This window comes from Gekko japonicus, unplaced genomic scaffold, assembly GCF_001447785.1.
Source record: "Gekko japonicus isolate JY-2015 unplaced genomic scaffold, Gekko_japonicus_V1.1 scaffold761, whole genome shotgun sequence".
Taxonomy (NCBI): Eukaryota; Metazoa; Chordata; class Lepidosauria; order Squamata; family Gekkonidae; genus Gekko; species Gekko japonicus.
This window is the reverse complement of record NW_015177030.1, coordinates 471,699-482,654: the sequence shown is the minus strand read 5'-3', so window position 1 is coordinate 482,654 and position 10,956 is coordinate 471,699.

Below are 10,956 nucleotides of genomic sequence, written 5' to 3'. Positions count from 1 at the left end.
TTGCGCCGCGGAGATTGTACTCCCCCCCCCCCCTATAGCTCTATGGGGCGGCCTCTCTTGGAATCCTGTGTACAGTCCTGGTCACCGTATCTCCAAAAGGACAGTGCAGCGCTGGGGAGAGTGCAGAGGAGGGCGACCGAGAGGATTGGGGGGCTGGACCCCCTTCCCCAAGAGGGAAGGCTGGAGAGTCTTCCGGGACTTCTCAGCTGAGAGAAGAGAGGGATAAGGGGGCACATGATAGAGGTTTATAAAACTGTGCGTGGGGCGGAGAGAGCCGACAAAGAGAAATGCTCCTCCCTCTCCCAAGATACTAGAACTCAAAGGCATCCAGTGAAGCTGACGGGCAGTAGTAGGTTCAGGACAGACAAATGAAAATATTTCTTAATATATGTTGTCTTCCCTATCCCCTATGAACATTGTTAGTCCCCTGTCTAAAATATGTAACTGTACATCGCTTTGAACCCACTGGGGAAAGCGATTAATAAATTGAAAGTATCATCATCATCATCATCATCATTATTAAAAATGAGGAGCAATTAAAATGTGGAATTCCGATGCCAGAGGATGTGGTGATGGCCGCAGGCATAGGTGGCTTTAAAAGGGGATTGGACAGGTTCGTGGAGGATAAGTCTATCACTGGCTGCTAGCCACGTTGACTGAGGGGAACCTCCAAATTCAGGGGCATAAAACCTCTGAACCCAACAGCCAGGAGGCAGCATCAGGGGAAGGCCTCGGCTCCTGTGCCCTGTGGTTGGCCCTGCAGAGGAACTGGCTGGCCCCTGGGTGAGACGGGAGGCTGGACTGGAATGGAACCTCCCTGGTCTGGCCCAGCAGGGCTCTTCTGAGGTTCTTGTGAAGGCCTCGGCCTCCCTGCCCAGTTGGCCACTGTGTGGCACGGGATGCCAGACTCAATGGACCCCCCCCCAGGCCCCTCGGAATCCTCTTTCTGGATCAGGGAATGCGAACTGCTTATCACATTGGCTGTCCCCGCTTCTTCACAGGTGCCGGGACCCACCCATTCATCACCCGTCGCAGTGGCGCCCACGCGAAGACCGGGGCTGTCGACGGAGGCTTTGTGCCCCCTATGACTTGCAGGGTACGGGCCATTCTCCGCACTGCGCAGGTAGGCCTGGGGGATGGGAGGGAGGAGGGGTCCAGAGGCCGGCTTCTGAAACACAGAAAGTGGGGCTCAGCTGGGCCTGGGTGCCACTCCGTTCAACAGCCAAGTGTGCGTGGGCTAGAAGTGGTGAACTCTGCACATGCTCAGAGACTCATTTTTTGTATTGGGGTGTCTTTCTTTGCTCTCAGTGAAGGTTTGGGAGCTGAACTCCAGTGCAGCAGGGTGGGCTGGACAGACGGGGCTGTCTGGGGTGGGGTGGGGTAGTCTTCCTTCCTCATTTACTTTGGCTCAGCCGTTCTGGTTGTCAGGCTCCTTAGTCAGTTCACACCACACGCAAGGCTTCTTAAGAAGATAAGTGTTTTATTGGTAGTCCGGTACTAAAGAATGGGTATACAGCTTGTGTCAGGAATGATCTGCAATATGATGGCCACTGACTTATAGTGTAATCAAACTCCCCCCCCCCCCATGAGCCCAAGCCAATAAGTATATTTCGCGCGTGCGGGCAGCAAGAAGCAAGCAAGCAGCTAAGCGCATAAGCTGTTAACTCTCCCAGGCAAGTTAATTTGCAGCTGGAGAACGATAGCAAGGTCAGGCCAGAGATAGCAGCCAGAAGGTAGACGGGGATGAGCTGGGAACGAGGAGGCGGCTGTGCACCCCTCCACATTCCAGTTCTATGACGGGGCTACCTGGCACTGGTGTTTCCCCGTCTCTCCCTGCTTGGGCCGCTGGGCCCGATTATCTTCGGTGTATAAATTTTTTATTTTTTAAAAAAAGAATATAACACATCATTGCATTTCATCAACTTTTGTTACATTACATATCAGAGTCCTTCTTTCAGTTGATTAAGTATCTAGTTGGTAATATTACATTCATAATACCAGTCTGTGGTAGAACTTTTCTATTATATTTCTAACTGCTCTTCTATCCACTTATATACATTCTTCCATCTCCTTTTATGTACCTTCTCACTTTTGTTTTGCAACCTTAAATCATCCATTCTGGCTAGTTCTAGTACTTTAATTAACAAATCTTCCCTGGTAGGTACGCTGTCCGTTTTCCATTGTCGAGCTATTAACAATCTGGCAGCCGTTATAACATAGCTAATTAAATATGCATCCTGTTCATTATACCCTTTCGGGATCATATTTAGCAGATATATCTCTGGTTTTCATGCCACATTTTTTCCCAGACTTTCTTGGATTGCTTCCCTGACTATTCTCCAGAATTTTTGAATCTTGTTGCATTCCCACCACATATGGTAGAAAGTTCCTTTATGGACTTTACATTTCCAACATTTATCTGGGTATCCCCTATAACGTTTGGCCAGCTTATCAGGTGCCCAATGCCATCTGTGAAACATCTTATACACGTTTTCTTTGTATGCTACCGCTTTCATGTATTTTACCGATTTCCATATACTTGCCCATTGTTCTTCATCTAGTCTCCCTATGTCTCTCATCCAGGTGATCATTGCAGATTTAATATCCTCATCTTGCATGAAATCCGTTAATAACAGATTATACAGTTTCTGAACTAGTTTATCATTGGAGGAGAGCCATATTTCGTCCAGCTCGTTATTTTGGTCTTCGAAACCTCTTAACATGTCTTTTTTGTATCTGTCTCTTAACGTTATCTGCTCCCACCATGACAAGTTGTTTTCCTGTCTCAATTTTTCTTCTGTTTTCAACTGATTCTTTTTGTTTAGTAGTGTTTGGTAACTTTCTCTTAAGTTCATTGTTGTTACTGAAGGTAAGATAAATGCTTCCAATGGTGCGACCCATCTTGGAGTTCTCCTGTATCAGATCTCTTTAATTTTAGTCCATATTTTATTTAGAGATCCTCTTAATATGTGTCTGCCAAAATATGAGTGTATCTTATCTTTCCCATACCATACATAAGCGTGCCATCCCATACAAAGATCGTGACCTTCTAGGACTAGGAGTCTTGTATTTTCAAGACTTACCCATTCCTTTATCCAAACTAAGGCAGCTGCTTGATAGTATATGTACCAGTTGGGAACACTTATTCCTCCCCTTTCTTTTCTATCTTGGAGCACTTTCCATTTGATTCTGGATTTCTTATGCTGCCATATAAATTGTCTCGTGATTCTATTTAGATCTTTTAAAAAGTTTTGTTTTTTTAACACAGGTATGTTTTGTGCCAGATACAAAAACCTAGGTAGTACATTCATTTTGACCAATGCTATCCTACCCATAAAGGATAATGGGATAGCATCCCATTTCCGTAGGTCCGGCCTAATCTCTTTCAATAACTTAGTATAGTTGTCCTCAATCAAGGAATTACATTTATTAGTCATGTTGATTCCCAAGTATTTTACTTTTTTAACTATTTCCATCTTAGATATCTCCTGAATTTTATCTATCGTACTTTGGGAGCAGTTCTTTGTTAAGATTTTGGATTTTTTATAATTAATTTTTAGTCCCGCAACCTGTCCATAATTTTGTATGGTCTTCATTAGTTCCTCTATAGAGTCTTCCGGGTTCCCCAACCTGGGCCCGATTATCTTGTCTGTGCCTGTGACTGTCTGTCTTTATTTTTAGGGCATAGAAGGGACGGTGGGGCAGAGGCCCATCCCTGGGGGAGAGGGAGCCCACCTTGGGGTCCCCACCTTGGGTCTTGGGTGCGAGACACAGGAGCCATCTGCCAGAGCAATTGCCATCTGGAGCAGGTACGCGTAAGTGAGCTGCCTTGGAAGGGAGGGGGATTGTGGGGCCCTGGGCCTCAACAAAGCGCCTGCAAATACCCTGATTCGGGGGGGGGAGGTATCCCCTGGACTGATGTTTTTACCCATCCGAGTGACCCCCCCACAAACACACACACCCAGAAAACATGACATTCTTAAGCTCCCCCTTCCTTTCTGGGGAGGATCCGTATCGCCACCGTGCCCCCCCCCCCCATTTCAGGGCAGTTTTCCCCTTCCTGCAGAGTAGACCCCTCAGATGACTCCTCCTTCCTCGAGCAGGTCTTTGAAAGCCTACCAGGAACGTGGACTGTGCTTGTCACTCGGAGGGTTTAGACACAGTTACCAGGACTCCTGTTTGGCTTTTCTTCTGGGCGCGAGTCCCGCCTCAGTGTGGTGTAGTGGTTAATCTAGAGAACGGGGTTTGATTCCCCACTCCTCCTCCACATGAAGCCTGCCGCTGGGTGACCTCGGGTCAGTCACAGTTCTCACACTTGGCCCCACCTGCCTCACAGGATGTCTGTTGTGGGGAGAGGAAGGGAAGGAGATTGTAGGCCGCTCTGAGACTCCTTTCGGGTAGTGAAGAGCAGGGCATAAAACCAGCTCTTCTTCATCATCATCCAGGGACTTGTCTTTGGGCCTTGGGCCTCTCTCTTTCCTTCTGCCTCAGTTTCTCCCCCTCCCCAGGTTATAAGCAGTGTTCCCTCTGAGTTAGTGTGAGCTAGCTCACAGTTTTTTAGCCTCTGGCTCACACATTTTTGTTTAAGCTCAGGAATGATGGCTCCAGGGCAAACTGGTTTATGCAGTAGCCAAATCACCTGCTCACGACTTTAATGCCAGGAGCTCACAAAGTAGAATTTTTGTTCACAAGACTCCACAGCTTAGAGGGAGCATTAGTTATAAGGTGGGAAGGGGTCTTGTTTGGTGTAGTGGTTAAGAGTGCGGACTCTAATCTGGGAGAACCGGGTTTGAGTCCCCACTCCTCCACATGCAGCTGCTGGTGTGACCTTGGCTCAGTCACAGTTCTCTCAGAGCTGTTCTCTCAGGAGCAGTCCACGAAAGAGCTCTCTCAGCCCCACCTACCTCACAGGGTGTCTGTTGTGGGGAGGGGAAAGGAAAGGAGGTTGTAAGCTGCCCTGAGACTCCTTTGAGTAGTGAAGGGTGGGGTATAAATCCAATCTCTTTTTCTTGAGCCAGTTTGGTGTCGTGGTCAAGTGTGCGGACTCTAATCTGGGAGAACCGGGTTTGATTCCCCACTCCTCCACTTGCAGCTGCTGGATGACCTTGGGCAAGCCGTAGTTGTGACAAGAGCTGTTCTTTAAAAAGAGCAGTTTCTGTCAGAGCTCTCTGAGCCCTGCCTACCTCACAGGGTGTCTGTTGTGGAGAGAGGAAGACTCACACACACACACGCACGCACGTGCCACCCAGCCGTTGCCCTCAGAATCTTAGGGGGTGCATGTGTGAAGTTGAGAGGGTGCAACATGCCCGGGGGTGCCCGTCCGCCCGCCCCCACCCCTTTCTGTCTGGCTTGGTCCCTTGCAGGCGGCCGCCTCCCCCCGGACTCTCTCCCACCCCTCCTTCCAGGCCTTCTTTGCCGCCGTCTCCGCCTGCAGCCCTGCCTGCCTGCCTGCCCCTGGAGATCGGATGGTGCCCCGGCCCAGTGGAGGTAAGCCGGGCTGGGGAGGTGTCAGCGTCCCATGGTGCATGCCCCGCCCCGCCCCGCCATGCAGCTGCTGAGCCCGCCTGCCCCCCCCTCTCTCCAGGCCCCCTTCCCTTGGTGGACTGCAGTGGCTTCTTCTACACAGACCCAACACTGCCCCCAGGATACCGGATCTACAACTGCCTCTCTGCCTCCTCCCAAGAAGTAGGTGCCTTCGCCCACCCTCCCCTGCCACATCTCCATCGAGGGGGGCGGCTCCAAGACACCACTGGGGGGACCAGGAGCCTTAATCCACCCGGAGTGAGGAGGGGAAATCCTTTTAAAACCATGAGGCAGGAGAGCCAGCTTGGTACAGTGGTTCAGAACATAGACTCTAATTTGGGAGAACTGGGTTTGATTCCGCACGCCTCCACTTGCAGCTGCTGGTGTGACCTTGGGTCAGTCACAAGCTCCCTCAGAGCTGTTCTCTCAGGAGCAGTCCTCGAAAGAGCTCTATCGGCCCCACCTCCCTCACAGAGGAGAGGAAGTGAAAGGAGTTTGTATTCGGGTAGTGAAGGGCAGGATACAAATCCAATCTCCTCCTCCTCTTCCTCTCTCTCGCACTTTTAGTTGTGCTTATGGTGAGTAGGGAGGCAGAGGAGGACTTCTGTGGGGTTGTGGTGCGGTGGCACAAGTCTGTGTGTTTTCCTGACGCTGTCCCAGTGGTGAGACATCTGCTCTGCCGCCCCTGGGAAGTCCGTCCCCGGCTCGAAGAAGGGCTTCCGCTTGACGCAGGGAGGGTCTGGCTCTGTCCGAGGCCCCTTCAGAGGATCTGCTAGCAGCCCCCTCTGGCTCCAGGGCTCTCCTGCAGCAGGCCCTTCTCGGGCCCTCCGTGGCTCCCTGCCCTGACGCCGCCGCCTTCTCCTCCTCCCAGGTTCTCCGCGGGCTGCCGCTCAACACGCCAGCCCCCATCATGTGCCCCCGCCCGGCTGCTGCCGCTGGCCACCGCTGGCTCTCGGATCCGGAGTGCAGGGCGGTCTCGGCTCTGCTGGCGCTGCCTGCCAGTGCGGGAGACGATGCCAGCGCCTGCCCAGCCCCAGAAGCCCTGGCATGTGGGGAAACGGGTGCCTCCCCAGCTCCGTGCTCCTAGGCCCCGGCTGCAACTGGAATGGAACGTGAAACAGCAGGGCTGTGCTGGCTGATTGGGGGGGTTTGTGCTCCCCCTTCTGGGTTTTTTTTTGGGGGGGGTGGGGTTCCGTGGCACAGGTCTGTGTCTGCACTTGAGAGGGGAGGGGAAGCTGCTGTCCTGGAGCTGTTGGCATGCACGGAGGCAGCTTCGTCTGGCGCAGAGGAAGAAGGGGGCAGGGTGGTGGTGGAGGTGTGTGGGTGGAGGTGTGTGCGTGGGCTGGTGTCTTTTTTTGGGGGGAAGGGGTCCGCTGGAAACCAGCCTGCCTGTTTTTTTTGGTGAGTGTGTGTGTTAAGGGGTTGCTGCAAAGAGATTTGATTGGGGCCTCCTGCCCAGGTCTTTTGTGGTGTCCTTGCTTGTTTTTTGCCCTTGTGAGAAGGGGGGGGTCTTTTCCTGGGGAATAAAGTTTGGCTGTTGGAATGCCGTGCCCGCGAAATCCTTGCAGCTGGAAGAGTCTCCCGGGTGCCCCGGCCCACCCTCTGCCAAGGGGCCGCCTCTGCGGGTTGGAGCAGGAGGGGCTGGCCTGCTCTCCGGTGCCCCTCACAGAATTCTCCCCTGCCCACACAGATATCCCCACCCCCCTCCACACCCGAGAGCCCAGCCGAACCAGAACCCTCCCGGGCGGTGGCCAACTCGCCAGAGGCCTCCAAAATGCCCTCCAGCAATTCCTGAAGGCAACCCCCCCCCACCTCGGGCTACTGGACTCAGTGTGACGGGTGGACCACTCCTCCTCCACAAACGTCTCTCGTCTCATCCAAGCCACCTGTGGCAGCAGAGTCCCGTGGTTGTGTGAAGCAGGCCTTTCTCGACTGACCCAGGGTGCTCGTGAATGAAGAGTGCTCTCTCGCCAGGTCTTCACAGGCTTCTGCTGTGTGCGGGCTCTAATCTGGGAGATCTGATTCCCCACTCCTCCACTTGCACCTGCTGGATGACCTTGGGCAAGCCACAAGTTCTGTCAGAGCTGTTCTCCCAAGAGCAGTCCTCAAGAGAGCTCTCTCAGCCCCGCCTACCTGACAGGGTGTCTGCTGTGGGGAGGGGAAGGGAAAGGAGTCTGTAAGCCGCTCTGAGACTCCGAGTGGAGGGCGGGGGGTATGAATCCAATCTCTTCTTCCTCTCTTCTTAATGGTTTGGGGTTTTGCTGTCCTCAGAGCCCGTGGGCCAGGCCCTTTTTGAGACGTGTGGCCTGAACTGCCACCAGCTTCTGCCCCGACAGCCCTAACCCCCCAAGCCCCATAGCTGGAGGAGGAGAGGGGCAGGTCACAAGGGAAAGGCAGCCAGGCCAGGAGCCTCCTCTCCACCAGGAACATTTTTTAATTATTACTTAATCTCTGGAGTGGGGGGGGGTGCGACCAGCCAGGGCCCCCCTCTCTCAGCTCCAGCCTGGGCTCTGGCGCTCCCCCCGCCTCCTCTCCAGCTGCTGCAGGCGGCGCCAGAGCTTCTCCATCATGGCGTCCAGGAGGTGCAGGGCGTCCACCAGCGCCGCTTCGGGGTCACCTTGCCGGGAGGGTTTCGTGACGCTCGGCTGTGGAGAAGGAGCCGGAGGGAAGTTGAGCCTTGCGCTGCCCCGACACGTTTAGCGGTCGCCAGGGCTCTTTTTGTAGAAAAAGCCCAGCAGGAACTCATTAGCATAATAGGCCACACCCAACAGCAGGAACTCATTACCATATTAGGCCACACCCCTGACAGCACATATCATTGGCATATTAGGCCACACCCCCATGTTACCAGAAGTGTGGTCATCCAGCCACACCCACCTCTTGCTTCTTATTCTGTTTGCCTTGTTTGTTGTCCAAACCCAGAGGGGTTTTTTTTGCAGCAGGAACTCCTTTGCATGTTAGGCCACACACCCCTAAGGTAGCCAATCCGAATGAGTTCCTGCTGTTGGGTGTGGCCAACTTGGAAACCAGCTGGAACTCTGTTCCTGTGCGTTCCTGCCCAAAAATAGCCCTGGCGGTCGCTCAGAGACATCAGGGATATTATCCCCCCCCAAAAAAAAAACAAAGGCTGCTTTGGGAGACGAAACAAAATGAGGCAAGGAGTTCCACGAGCCCCACCTGAGGTTTCCAACGAATGGCCAATGCCTCTTCCTAGCGATGGGCCCTGCTCATGGGGGTTGCTTCCTACCACATGGCCCTCCTTCTGGCGCTGCGGGGCCAGAGCAGCGGGGGGCCCTTTTTTGTCCCGAGGTGCGGCTCAGACCTGGGGCCACGTTTGGTAGCCATGCCAGCGGTGCCTCTGAACAGGCACGCTCAGTACTCTCCTTAGCCATGGGTTAACCTCCCCCGAAGCCGTTTGGCCGCGTGCTGCAGCCCCCCCCCCGCCCCATGGGACCCGTGACTTGGCCGCCTGGCCGCCGTGTGGACTGACCTGTGGCCGGAGCACGCATTTGACCAAGAGGAGGGCCGAGGCGAGGAGGAGGAGGGCCAGGGCCGGGAGGGCCACCCAGTAGGCATAGCACAGCAGGGAGGCCTCCGACGGCATCCCCCACAGGCCTCTCTGACGTCCGCAACAGCACGCCGAGCCACCCCAAGGGCCCACGCGTCTCAAGGCCTGTAGCGCTCTCAGTCCCCCGGGGCCACACTGCCCACACCACGCTGCCCATCGGTTCCAGAACCCGGCCTGGTTGCTGGGCGATGAGGGGAGGAGGTAGACAACAGGGTCCGGTGGGTGGGACAGTATACATACACCCCCCCTCACACACACACCCTTGCAGCCACAACGCGGCTCTCAAGAACAGCGGGCAGCCGTTTAAAAATTCCGCAAAATGGAATTCCAGTGCTTGGGTTTCTGTTTTCTAATAGTGCGGTTTTTCATAGCCAGTTGCCTGAAGGAGGCCACTGCTGATGCAACAGAGAAATATTCTAAATAAATGAGGCTGGAATTTGAGGCCAGTTCACCCCCAGGAATTCACCAGCTCCCTCTGCCCACACTTGAAGAGCCAGGCCCACGTCCAGGGGAAGGGAACTGCAGGGTGGGTGGGAAACAGGCCTGCAGTACCACAGTGGCCTCTAGAGGGGGCCCTTGCACCGGTCAGTTGCCACAAGCCCCCCTCCTCTGTGGCTTGGCCCAGGGGCACGAGGGGACACCCAGGAAGGAAGGTCCGGGGCCTGCTCTCCTCCTCCGGCCCTCAACCTCCACTGCTCCCGGCCCTTCCTGTCCCCTCACACACACACCCTGGTCCACAGCTGTGCCAGGAGAGGCAGCCGAAGGGGGCTCCCTTCCCTACTCTCCTCTCTTGGACTACTTGCTGCTCCAGGCAGGCCAGACTGGAAGGGGCAACTCTTCAGGATTGCCCCTGGTTTCCACAGAAAGGAGGTTCTGGAAGAGTCTGGTTTTTAACCACTTGGGTTCTGTCAGTGATCTGGCTCGAGCCCAGCTTCCAATGCTTGCTGCCACCAGTGCAAAGACAGTTCACGCTGCGACTCACAGAGCCATGTCTTAGCACCTGGTTGGCACACCTCTGTACCAGGGGTGGGGTGGGGGGCACTGCCTTTTATGCCAAGTGGGCATGGGGGGGGAGGGTATTTATTAAAACACTCCTCTCTCACCTTCCCTTGCGACGCAATAAATTCAATCCATCCCCAGGTAAAACTAAAAATAGAATAGCACTTTCAAAACGGACCATGCACGTTCCCGGGGGCTGGCCCCTGACAACAGACTGTCAGACCCGCCCACCCGCCCCCCGCCTTCTAGGTCGATGCAGGTTCCAGGTTCTCTTGAAGGGCAGCCCCAGGGTTGGCCCTCTTCGTGTCCAGCCCTGCCGGCCTCTTTCCAACCATAAACATCCAGCTCAGTCTGTAGGAACCCCCCACCAGAGCCTCGGTTGTGGCACTGCCAGGTTCCCACACAGATCTTTGCAAGTGGTGAGGGCGACAGGAGCCAGAGAGGGACTTGGCACCCCCTAACTAGGGCTTTTGCCCCCCCTAACCCCCCCCCCCAATCTTCCAAACACCAGCCCAGGATCCATGGAGGAAAGACCCTCTTTCCTTTTGAGAAGACAAAAACTGCCACGCTGCATCACAGTGACCCACAGCAAGCGAAGGCGCAAGGCGGGGTGAGCTCCGGGTACTTGGCAGCCACAACCAGATTGCCCTCTCCTGTGGGTCAGGCTGCAGAGGGGTGCTTCGGGAGTGAACCAAGCCCCCGCCCCCGCCGTTGGGACTCCTCTTGTCCTTTGAGCGAAGAGCAGAAGACAGGAGCTGGTCTTCAAAGTGCCTTTATTGCCCAGGACCGGGAACCAAGTAGTTCAACTCCAAATTCCAGAGACAGGGAGGGGACTGTTTGCATGCGGGGGGGGGGGTGTTCAATCA